Source organism: Sturnira hondurensis, unplaced genomic scaffold (assembly GCF_014824575.4).
Source record: "Sturnira hondurensis isolate 20B ecotype Veracruz unplaced genomic scaffold, ASM1482457v3 Scaffold0009244, whole genome shotgun sequence".
In the NCBI taxonomy this organism is placed as follows: domain Eukaryota; kingdom Metazoa; phylum Chordata; class Mammalia; order Chiroptera; family Phyllostomidae; genus Sturnira; species Sturnira hondurensis.
The window spans coordinates 1,029,771-1,043,424 of record NW_028081875.1 but is presented as its reverse complement, the minus strand read 5'-3'; positions in this window follow the sequence as shown (position 1 = coordinate 1,043,424).

The following is a 13,654-nucleotide window of genomic DNA, read 5'->3' as shown; positions in this document are numbered from 1 at the left end:
GTGAGGGGACACATCATGAGTTGTTAGAAGAATGGGATCAGGACTTCTGCCAAGATGGAGGTGTAACTGTGCCTTCTCCCACAGCCAAGTTTGAATACAACAAAGGTTTAGTAAACAAAGACGCAGCCAAAGAACAGAAAATTGAACTGTTCTTTGGAAGTCTGACAACATCAAACCATTCAACCGGACAGGTAAGAGGGTGGAGCCAGCAGTGGAGCAGGGTTGGACAGGAAAGATCCCCTGACCCCAGGTGCCCAGGCAGCTGGGGTAGCATTGGGTGGACCCAGTGAGGGTGCGGGGCGGCAGGCTGACCGTGGTCACACATTCGCCTGCAGATAAACCAGCAGAGGAGTAAGCAGTGAGACGAACCATGCAGGCCCCAGCAGCAGACTCAGTGAAGGTGCAAGGCGGCGGGCTGACTGTGGTCACACAGTCGCACATTTGCATGCAGTGGGATGGACCACTCGGCCCTGGTGATGGGAGCCAACAGAGGGGACCGCCATTGCTCCCCTTTGACCCTGCCCCTACATACAGTGTCACAACCCAGCAACTGAGTTGCCCCGTCCTGGAGAACACCTAGGGCTCCACTCCTCATACTTAACAGACACGAACAGTCCAAAATATGGCTCAAGAAGAACACACAGCCCCAGAGCCGATAACTCTAAGTGAAAAAGAAAGGGGGGAATGGTGGGAGAGGGAGTGTGCAGGGTGGAGGGGAATGAAGGGGGGAATAGAACAATTGTAATGGTATAATCAATAAAATATATTTAAAAAATTAAAAAATGGGATCAGCAATGCAGAGCTGCAGGGCTGCATCTTGAGTGCCTGTAGAAAAGGGCATGGAGGAATAATCTTTGGGTTCAGAGAAGCTGCAGAACCTTTAGGATTGGGGCGGTCAATACTAGAAGGAGGACAGGTACAGGGGCAATATGGCCACACCTATTTCGTGTTTTAAGGAGTATCAGTCTGCACCAGACAGACAGGTACATGCCCAGGAAAACTAAATGAAGACAGTTTCTGATTAGATACACAGGCATAGCAGAAGACAGGGTGGGACCTAGGGCTTTACAATATGACACCAAGTGAAACTAGCATGCTGCAGGGTGTGATGCTGGATACCAGGTCCTCTCTCAGTTCTACATTATCCAAAGCAAAAGTGACCTGACGTGGGTCCTGCTCCTATTCAGGAGTTTGGCAAATTCTTCTTTTGAGCTACTGAATGTTTACTGGATAGAAGTTCTCATCTTAACATTTATGGATGGAGTTCCCCAGTGAAAAATATGAGTCATTGCCTTAATAATTGCTTCTTCTATATACTTACTCTTCAAACCATTACATCCTGTATAGGATTTACTGTATACAGCTAAAAGATGAGAAATACTCTTTTAAAAAATACGACTGCAGTACTATTACCATACGTAAAAACAGTGATAGTTGCTCAATATTATCAAATATCCAGTTAGTGTTCAAATTTCCAATTGCCTCATAAATGTCATATTAATTTTTGAAATTTCTTTGAATTAGGAACCAAATTAGGTCTACATGTTGCAATTAATTAATATATCTTCAAGTCTCTTAATCTTTATTCTCTTTCCTTTGCAATGCATGGCTCACTTGTATTTCTTGCAGGATGGTCATCTTCCTAAAGTCTGTATAAGAAATGTACAAGACTCAGATTCTGGCCCCAATACAGCTGGTGCCTTTCAGGGCATTTCCCTTTGGAAAGTGAGGCAAAGCAGAGACAAGCCCACCGAGTAAAGCCCTGTGAGCTTGCCATGCCTGATGGTGATTAACCAGTAGAACAGAGTGCATGAGTCCTGCACTTGGGTATGAGGTCATTCTTGGTCTTCTCAGAAGTGGCAGTGCACAGTGGCTATGAACTAGGTAATACCTCTCAGAGGACAGTTTACACATTACTCTATCTGATAATTCTTAAATTATTACATAAAACATGAAAAAATAAATCCATATTATTATATTTATTAAATAATTCAAGATTCTTTCTGTCCGTTGTGGACCCTCTAGAGAGCCTGCAGAGTCTCAAATCTTTCACATCTTCCACTCTCTTGTCTATTTGTGAATTGCGGGAGAAAATTCATTAGGAAGACAGCTACACACTCTACCAGGTGAGCTCCCTCACATGGGGACTGCTTAATCCAGCTTGTCCTGAAGGATTTTATGCTAGATACAAGCATATTTAAAATAAGTGCCAGAATATGAGGCTTGTATTAGTCCAAGAGAAAGAGCCAGTCCTCTTACAGATTTTGGAGAAGGTAAAGATACATCCACAAAAAGACAGTAACTGATAATACACAGGGAGGAAATATAAATCATCCCCACTTACAGGGAAGAGTGTTTGACTTTGCAGTACTCAAGAAACACAAAGGAAAGAAGGAGAAAATAGTTTACAGTAAATAAAATTCTAGGAATGTGATTGGTTGGATCAAAGACATTTGTGGTTGTACTTTTAATTTTTTTTTCAAAAGTCTTTCCTAAGTATGTTTGTTGATTTCAGAGAGAGGAAGGGGAGAGAGAGGGAGAGAGAGAGAGAGAGATATCAGTTGCTCCTGTACGTGCCCTGACTGGGGATCCAACCTACAACACTTTGGTGTACGGGTTGACACTTCAACCAACTGAATCACCTAGCCAGAGCATGGTTGTACTTTTTATAAGTGAACAGATTATACATAATCTAAATATGTAAGCCAATTATGGAAATTATAAAATAAATTATGGCATTTTGATTCTTCAGGATATTATCCAATTATTATAAACAATAAATAAGACAACTTTTACACAATTAAGTGTGATTTCAAGACAAATTAGGGTGACAGAGCAGAAGTTTATGCACACAAAATGTCTTAAGTGACAAAAATGCATGTATACCTAAAGCTTGAATGAAAGTACAAATATAAGCTAAGTGTGGGTGTTGGGCCAATGGGAATATGAGAAAACATCTTTTATTTTATACTGGTAATGAAGAAATAAAACATTTTTGAGCACCTACTGTGTGTCAGACAATTTGCTAATGACCCTATTTAATTCTCACAAACATATGGTTAAGATTTTACAATATTTCCTTTCATTTTATAATGATTATATATTATTAACAGTAAGCATGATGATAATTATTATGAATTGAATTATGTTCCACTCAAATTTATATGTTGAAGTTGCAACCCTCAGCACTGCAAAATGTGATCTTATTTGGCAGTCGAATCATTTTAGATGTGATAAACTATGATGAGGTCATACTGGAGTGGGAAAGTCTCTAATCCAATGTGACGGCTGTCCTTATAAAAAGGAGAAATTTGGACACAAATATGAACCCAGGAAGAATATCATGTGAAGATGAAGGTGGAGATTGTAGTGATGTATCTAAAAACCAACGAATTCTGAAGATTGTTAGCAAATCACCAGAAGCCAGAGGAGAGGCATGGAGATTGCACATTTTTGTTTTTTTAGCCACCTAGTCTATGGTATACTTTGTCACAGCAGCCATAGCATACTAGTATAATAATAGCAGTCAACATTTACTGAATCATTTGAAATATAAAAGATACACCTCTAAGTACATTATATGTACCAACACGTCATCTTTACAGAAAGTGTGGGAAGAAGGCATTCTTAATCCTGCCTGGGGATTCGGAACCAAGGCATAGAGCTAGGATTTGCATGTGGCTACAGAAACCAGGTGGGGACTGAAGCGTTTTGATTCCTGAAAGGTGATAAACTTCCAAAGTCAGGCTATGGTTTTAGAGACATCCCATCTACCCTCTTTCCTGGCTAGGTTACCCAGAAATGGGAGGCCCAAAAGGAATGACTGCTGATGTTATGGAGCAGGAGTTTTGGTCCTGATATTAAGTCCAGGCTTTTCCAGGGTCCCAACACTGCTCATAATTTTCCTCCCTCAATTCTCTAAAATTCTCAAGCCTGCCTCTTCCACAAACAGTGACCTGCCATAGTTAGGCATGGTGTGAGTGGGGAGGTAAGCATGAAGGGGGTTGCGTTTGTTAAGACTCCAGATAGTCAAGCTTCTTTGGATTTCTTCTATTTTCCTGTGTTCTCTCCCCAAACACTGTGAAGTTTTTTTTTTTTTTTTTTTTTTTTTTTTTTTTTTTTAACAGGACAAAGGCTATTCTTCAGAAGATAGCTCTGAGAAGAGAGCTAGCCAACTGAAGATTGTGGCCACCAGTTCAAAGCCAACAGGAGTTCCTAACTGGGGCATTGGGTGAGGGACTTCACTCATTGAAAAATGTTAATTATGAAACAGCTTGACTGTGGACCAACATGGCTGTGAAGCAGCTGAATTGTGAAACAGCCTTGCTGTAGAATAGCTTGGGGAATGTGGCCAGGGCAAGGAGACCTAAGCATTACTGCTCCAGTGTTACAATTACAGTGTCACAGCTCAGTTCTGGTGAGACAGCTCTGCTCTACTTTGCTCTGGGGAGACAGGTTGAATTTTATAATTCTGGCTGGTAGTGTAGCTCCAGTGTTACACTGGCTGGCAAAGCACAGTCCTTGATGGAAACTGAAAGTATGCTCCCTTGAAGCAGAGATGAAACTGGCTTATACAGAGCAGAGTGCCCACTTTCAATCCTTGATTGGTCTGTTTCTACATATATGAGGGCTCCAAATCCTCATAATTTGATTAGTTGGATTGAAGCTACTTTGTTTGGCTGATGAAGATACTAATGAGGATCTTGGGGGAAAAAAAAGGTTTGACAGCCCAGTCTGTGGCTTTTCCCTGAAAGGTGTGCATGAGACACCTTTGAAAACAATGGCTGCTAGACTCTGGTTATAAATTTGGGCCCAATTAACCATGATGGGTCCATTTTGGCACATATATTCTTTTTGGGGTCAGTATGTTTCAAATGCCACAGGGACATTCCGTGGATCACTTATTTAATGAATCTGTTATTCTAGTTTAGACCACAATCCCAGGCCTAGACAATGTTCTGAGTAATGGATTTACCATGGAAGGAGAAGAGAACCAGTACACCTCTTCTTTCTGACACAGATAGTATTTATAAATGGTAAAATTGGGTAAAAAGATGATCAAATATTGTCTGAAAAGGGAAAAGGAGCGGAGACCATCAATAGGGTAGCATCAACCAGTAGGCAATGGGAAAAGGGTGTGGAAAGCAAAGGTGCCTGCTGGCTCAACCTGTCTTCTGCCTGGCACTCTGTGAATGAGCTGCTGCCCAATCACCTTCCCTAGAGCATTCCTTGGGCATGCCAATCTCTTCAAAGCTTCCAATGGTCACATCTGAAAAATGGTAAAGCCTGGGTTTCTTAGCTCCATCATCAAGGCCTTCTGTGGTCTCCACTGACTTCAACATCCTTTCCCAGAGTTCTTTTCATATACCATTCTGTCCTGCTGTTTCCAGTGTCTATGCTACATATCCCCTCCGCCAGGCTCTTGCTCATTCACTACCCTATGCTCATGACATTAATAAGAATCATGTATTAATTAGCTATTGTTGCATAACAAAACTTTCTAATTTCAGTATCCAGGGTTCAGCTAATCTAGGCTGGGTTTTTCAAATTGTTCTGCCCCATTCTGCCTTCTTAGAAGAGCTGTTGCTTCTCTGTGAAGGTATGTGGATTGACAAGAATGGCTCAGCCCTACAAGTATTCATTCTGGGCTGAGGCTGAAGAGGAAGTAGCAATTCAGGGGAATCTCCTCTCATGTCAGTGGCAAAAGCATGAGAGGAAAAGTGGAAATACATGACTCTTTGATCTCAGGCTTCAAAGTGAAAAAAAAATTATCTTCTTCCCCAGGTTATCAGTAAAACCAGGTTGTATGGTTAAAACCAAAGTCCAGTGGCATCTCACCTAGGCATGGGTGTGGATACAAGAGGGGTAAGGACTTAGGACAAATAATGAAGTCAACCAGAAGTAGTGAGATCAGGGGAAGGTGGCGGCAGAGTAAGACTCAGAGGATTCTGCTCCCCCCCACACATGGGAGAATAACCTGACCAATCTGTGAAGGAACACAGCAAATAGCCAACGGTGCCCCAGCATATAAGGAAAAAGGAGTCCAGAAATTATAGCAGACACTGAAACACCAGATGGTGAGGAAACGGCTGCAGGTCAATAAGCTCCAAGCGACCAGCACAGAGGCGGCAGTCAAAGGCTGCTGCCTCCACCACGCTGGGTGCCAGGGACCCAGGACTGGGTCTGCCTCTGACTTTTTGGGAGTTGAGGGCTTGCAGCAGGGTCCCTGGGGAAGTTCTGGGTCATCAGGTCCCTCCCCAGTGGAAGAAACTTATTTGCTTGAAGTGTCAGAGAGAGGAATGGGCACTAGGAGGCAAATGAAAGGGCCTTGATCACCTGTGGAGTCTGTGGTTGCCAGCTTGGGAGAATTGAGAGTTGCCTTTGTGTTCCTCTGTAGCACTGGGAAATGTTCACGCCCAAGCCTGCAGGACCAAGGAATCCAGGCCAGGTGTGCACCCCAACCCCAGCCCACATCAGTGACTCCTGGGGAAAGACTGCTCTGAAAAGGACCTGGATTCCCTGACTGGGGTGCTGGGGAGAGGTGCTGGTCTGGATCTTGGGAGAGTGCTCATGAGACTGTCTGAGTACACTGGGAAGAAAGAAAGGCCACACAAACCGCCCCTCAGTCTGTTGCAGCAAGTGAAACAAGAAAAATCAGTTTGGCAAGCTGGAAACCAACAAGAGGGTAGGAGGAAGTGGTGAAAACCAGGATACCCACTGGAAGAGGAAAGCCAACAACAAAGAAACCACCAGCAGATAACAGCAAAAGAAGGTGAATGGGAGAGTGGAAACCACACAAACCTCAATCCAAGGCCTATCTGGAAATACAACTAAATTGTGGAGAAACCACCCAGAGCAAACAGCTGAACAAGAGCAAAAGAGAACCCTAAAAACCTTGTACACACAGAAGAACTAGCTTCAACACAACCTACCCTCACCAGCACAACAAATTAAAATCAGTGGTGGACAGAGCAACCACCAGTTCACCAGCTGGTGGGAAAGAACCAAAAAAGAAAAACCCCAAAGCAATCAAAACCCCAAAACAAACTCAGAGCCAACTTAAAAGTCAGCCCAAGACAAGTGAGCTGCGGAGATCAAGGAGACAACACCACTGAATCTCACAGGTACAATACCACAGAAGGTCACAACATAAACCCAGGAAGAGAGAACAAATCAATTTAAGAAGCCGAAGCTAACAAGAAGAGTCTCACAAACAATGGAAAGACAAAGAAACAATCACCAAATGAAAGGAAAGGAGGAAGCCTCAGAAAGAATGCTAAATGAAATAGAGGCAAGTCAGCTATCAGATATTGAATTCAAAGCACTGGTTGTCAGAAAGTTAAGAGCTCAAAATAAGCCATCAGAAACTAGAGGGGAATTACAATGAGCTCACTACAAACTATATCAACATGAAAAGGGAAATAGAAACTATCAGCAAGGGCCAAGAGGAAATGAAGAATACAATTTCTGAACTGAAGAACACAGTAGAAGGAATCAAAAGCATGATTCCTAAAGCAGAAGATTGGACCAGCGAGTTGGAGGACAAAGTAGAAAAAAAACTCCCAGAAAAAGCAAGAAAAGGAATAGAGGCTCAGAAAAAATGAAAAGGGAATACGAGAAATGAAAGATAATACGAAACATAATAATATCCGAATAATAGAAATACCAGAAGGAGTAGAAGAAGAACAAGGGATAGAAAATCTATTTGAAAAAGTAATGATGAAAAACGTGCCTAATTTTATTAGAGAAAAAGTCACACAAATCCAGAAAACACTGAGAGTCTCAATCAAGAGGGACCCAAAGAGGCCCACTTTAAGAAACATCATCATTAAAATGTCAAAATTCCAAAGCAAAGAGAGAATCTTAAAGGAAGCAAAGGAGAAAAAACAAGTAACATACAAGGGAGCTCCAATAAGGTTAGCTACTGGCTTCTCAATGGAAGAAGAAGAGAAGGCTTCTCAATGGCTCCATACAAGAAGAGAATGGCAAGAAATATCCCAAGTAAGGAGAACCAGAGGCCTGCAACCAAGGCTACTTTACCAAGCAAGGCTCTCAATCAAAGAGCTTCCAAGACAAAAGAAGTCTAAAAGAATACACCTCTACCAAACCAGCTCTGCAAGATATATTAAAAGGACTGCTTTTAGGAAAGGAAGGAAAGGAAAGAGACAAAGAGAAACACAGGTACAAAAAGGACAATGAATAAGTACCTATCAATAATAACCTTAAATGTAAATGGATTAAATGCTCCAATCAAAAGACACAAAATAGCTGAATGGGTAAGAAAGCATGGCCCACACATATGTTGCCTACAAGAGACCCACCTCAGGACAAAAGATCTACAAAGACTAAAAGTGAAGGGTTGAAAACAGATTTTCCAAGCAAGTGGCCAGAAAAAAAAATCTGGGGTAGCAATGTGCATATCAGGCAAAATAGACTTCAAAAAAGGGCCATTAAGAGAGATCCAGAAGTCACTTCATAATACTCGATGAAAGAATCCACCAAAAATATATAAACATTGCAAATATATATGCACCCAACATAGGAGCACCCAAATAAATAAAGAAAATTTTAGAGGACTTAAAGAATTATATTGACAATAACACAATTATAGGTGGGGATTCTAACACCCAACTGCCAAAAATGGGCAGATCTTCCAAACAAAATATGAACAAACATATTGTGGCATTGAACAACACCCTAGATGAAATGGACTCTCTGATATATATAGAGATGCTAAATACACATTCTTTTCAAATGCCCATGGAACATTTTCCAAAATAGAGCACATGACAGTACACAAAACAAGCCTCAACAAATTTAAGAAAATTGAAATCATACCAAGCATGTTCTCCATGGGACTGAAACTGGAAACCAACCCCAAAGGAAATGGCCAAAAACATTCAAAATCATGGAGATGGAATAGCATGCTATTAAACAATAAATGGATTGAGAATGAAATTAGGGAAGAAATCAAAAAGTTTCTAGAAAAAAATGAAAATGAACCCACAACAAGTCAAAACTTATGGGACACAGCCAAGGCAGTCCTGAGAGGGAAGTTCATAGCAATACAGGCCTAGCTAAAAATGATAGAAACATTTCAAACAGACAATCTAATCCTACACTTACAAGAACTTGAGGAACAACAAAAAAGACAGCCCAGAGGTAGTAGAAGAAAGGAAATAAACTAGATCAAAGCAGAATTAAATGACATAGAGCCTAAAAGCAAAATTGTAAAAATTTATAAATTCAGGAGCTGTTTTTTAAAGATAAACAAAATAGACAAGCCTTTAAGTAGATACATCAAGAAAAAAAGAGAAAGAACCCAAATAATTACAATCAGAAATGAAAGAGGAGAGATTACAACTGACTCCACAGACATACAAAGGATTGTAATAAATTACTATGAAGAACTGTATGGCAAGAAATTTGAAAGCCTAGGTAAAATGGACAAATTTCTAGAAGAATATAATATTCCAAAACTTAATGAAGAAGAAGTAGAAAGCCTGAACAGACTAATAACAGCAAATGAAATTGAAGCAGTAATAAAAAATCTCCCAAAGCACAAAAGCCCTGGACAAAATGGTTTCACAGGAGAATTCTACAAAGCATTTAAGGAAGAGCTAACCCCTTTTCTTCACGGACTATTAAAAAAAACCCAAAAGGTGGAAGACTCCCAAACTCTTTTTATAGAGCCAGCAGCATCCTGATCCCAAAACCAGATGAAGATACAACAAAGAAATAAAACTTCAGGCTAATATCGGTGGTCACATAGACCCTAATATCCTCAACAAAACAGTGGCAAATCACATCCAACCATACATAAAAAAATATCATACAACAGGACCAAGTGGGATTCATTCCAGGGATGCAAGGATGGTTCAATATTCACAAATCAGTAAATGCAATACATCACATAAACAAAAGCAAAGACAAAATTCACATGATCATATCAATACATGTGGAAAAAGTTTTTGATAAGTTGCAGCACCCTTTTATGATAAAAACACTCCCCAATGTGGGAATAGAGGGATCATTCCTCAATATAATAAAGGCCATATAGGAGAGACCTACAGCCAACATCATATTCAATGGGCAAAAACTAAAATATTTTCCACTAAGATCAGGAACAAGATAAGGTTGTCCACTTTCACCACTTCTATTCAATATAATATTGGAAGTTTTAGCCACAGTGATAAGACAAGAAAAGGAAATAAAAAGCACCCAGGAGAAAACAAAACTGTCATTGTTTGCAGATGACATGATAGTATACATGGGAAATCCTATAGACTGTAGCCAAAAACTGCTCAATCAAATAAATGAATTTGTCAAAACAGCAGGATGCAAAGTCAATATCCAGAAATCAAAGGCATTTTTGTATACAAACAATGAAACAACAGAAGCAGAAATCAAGAAAAGAAACCCATTTAATATAGCAAATAAAAGATAAAATACCTAGGGACAAACCTAACTAAGGAGGTAAAAGACCTGTATGCAGAAAACTACACAACACTGAAGAAAGAAATCAAGGAAGACACAAACAAATGGAAACATATACCGCTTTCATTGATTGAAAGAATTAGCATCACCAAAACGTCCGTACTACCCAAAGCAATTTACAGATTCAATGCAATACCTATTAAAATACCAATGACATAGTTCAGAGACATTGAACAAACACTTCAAATATTTATATGGAATCATAAATGACCTATTGCAGCTGCTATTCTCTCTGAATAGCAGCTGCAATTTTGAGAAAGAAGAGTAATGTAGGAGGGATCACAACACCTGATAGCAAACTGTATTACAAGGCCACTATAATCAAAGCAACCTGGTAGTGGCATAAAAACAGAGAAATAGACAAATGGAACAGAATAGAGAGCCAAGAAATAAACCCAAGTCTCTACAGTCAATTAATATTCGACAAGGGGGGAAGGAAGATAAAGTGGACTAAAAATAGCCTCTTCAACAAATGGTGTTAAGAGAACTGGACAGCTATGTGGAAAAAAATTGAAACGCAAGCACCAATTTACTCCATACACCAAAATAAATTCAAAGTGGATAAAAGACTTAAATATAAGCCCCAACAAAATTAAAGTCCTAGAGGAGAACATTGGCAGGAAAATCTCAGATATTTCACACCACAATATTCTTACTGATATGTCCCCTAGAGCAAGGGACATCAGGGGAAGAGTAAATAAATGAGATCTCATCAAAATATAAAGCTTCTGCATGGCAAAAGAAAACAGTATTAAGATAAAAAGAGAACCAACTGTATGGAAATACATATTTGCCAATATTACCTTAGAGAAAGGTTTAATCTTCAAAACATAGAAGGAACTCACACGACTCTACTCTAAGAATACAAACGACTCAATTAAAAAGTGGGCAAAGTACTTGAACAGACAATTCTCCAAGGAGGACATACAGAGGATCCAGGGAAACATGAAAAGATGCTCAATATTGCTAGCTATCAGAGAGATGCAGATTAAAACCACAATGAGATACCACTTTACACCAGTCAGAATGGCCATCATAAGCAAAGCAAGAAACAACAAATGTTGGAGAGGTTATGGAGAAAAGGGGACCCTAGTTCACTGTTGGTGGGACTGGAGACTGGTACATCCACTATAAAAAACATCATTAAATTTTCTCATGAAACTAAAAATGGACCTGCCTTTTGACTCAGCAATTCCACTGCTGGGATTATATCCTAGGAACCCTGAAACACCAATCCAAAAGAACCTATGCACACCAATGTTCATAGCATCACAATTTACAATAGCCAAGAGTTGGAAGCAATCTAGGTGCCCATCAGTAAATGAATGGATCAAAAAACTATGGCACATATTCACATTGAAATTCTATGCAGTGGAAAGAAAGAAGGAGCTCCTACCTTTTGAAACAGCATGGATGGAACTGGAAAGCATTATGCTGAGTGAAATAAGCCAGGCGGTGAAATACAAATACCATATGATCTCACCTTTAACGGGAAGCTAAACAACAAAACAAGCGAGTAGGCAAAATATAACCAAAGATCCTAAAATAGAGAATAAGCGGACAGTTACCCCAGGGGAGATGGGATGGAATTTCAGGGGAAAAGGGAGAGAATTTACAGGAACTAGTATAAAGGACACATGGACAACAACCAAGGGGGGAGAAAATGGAGGGAGGTGGGGAGCACTGGGGGTGTGTGTGCTGGGGTGGGAGTAAAAGACAGAAAAGTGTACTTGAACAACAATTAAATAAATTTTAGAAAAGAAGTGGTGAGATGATAATAATAGCAAAAAAAACAAAACAAAACAGTACCACTAGGGGCAGTAACAGATGCTTTAAGGTAGTTGCCTGTCACAATGGCTATCATCAATACATCAGTAAACAACAAGTACTGGTGAGGATGTGGAGAAAAGGTAACCCTAGTACACTGTTGGTGGGAATGAAGATTGGTACAGCCATTGTGGAAAAACAGTACAGAATTTCCTCAAAAAATTAAAAATAGAAGTGCCTTTTGATCCAGTGATTACATTGCTGCGAATATACCCCAATAATCTTGAAACACCAGTTGAAAAGATTTTTTTGCACACCTATGTTTATAGCAGTGCTATTTACAATAACCAAGTGCTGGAAACAGCCTAAGTGCTCATCAGTAGATGAGTGGATTAAAAAACTATGGCCATTGACATAATGGAGCATTATACAGCAGAAAGAAAGAATTCCTACCTTTAGCAGCAGCATGTTTGGAACTGGAGACTATTGTGCTAAGTGAAATAAGCCAGTCAGTGAAAGACAAATATCATATGCTCTCACTTATAAAAGGAATCTAATGAACAAAATAAAGTAATGAGCAAAATAGAACCAGAGACAAGGAAACATGGAGCAGACTGACAGTTATTGGAGGGGTAGGGGAGGAGGATAATGGTGGAAAGAAGGGGAAGGAACTATGTATGTATGGGGAAGGGGCTATATATGTATGGAAGGGGAAAATAATATGTATGAATGACCCATGGACATGGACGACGGTGTGGGGATTGACTCTGGGAGTGGAGGGTGGACTGGGTGGAGGATGGCAAAAGGAAAAAAAATTGGACAACAATAATAGAAAAACAATAATAAAAAACCTTTCTTAAATGTTAGCTTCCTCACAAACCATTTCTTAATCCACCCTTGTTTTATGCCTGCGTACTAGATTAAATGATGTAGATTTAATGATAGGTGCAGATTTTCGTTCTAACTTGTGCTGTGCTCTGCCACTGTTGAGTGTTTTAATGGAGCTCAGTCCAATAGAGTTTACAACAAGTAAATGGGTAATAAACCCAACTCTACACACATAAACAGGTGGAAAGTTCAGGAGTGGTTCAATTGCTTTTCACATCTCATGTTAGTTGTCAAATGAAGAAGTCCTTTTTGAGGAACTGGAATATGTCAACTATTTTCATTGTCCCAATGTTAGAGGGGAGGACCTGGAATTTCTAAGTTTGAAGATGCTTATCTAACTTTGTTAAACAATTATCAGAATTAAACAGTGCTAACATTATTCAACAAAGAGTGACTCTCCTGGGCTGTTGGCCACCTGAAATGGAAAATATTTTTTCACAAGGAAGGATATTGCCAGCTTTTGTTTCAATGAGATGTAAGTCATACCCTTGAGAGAAGACTA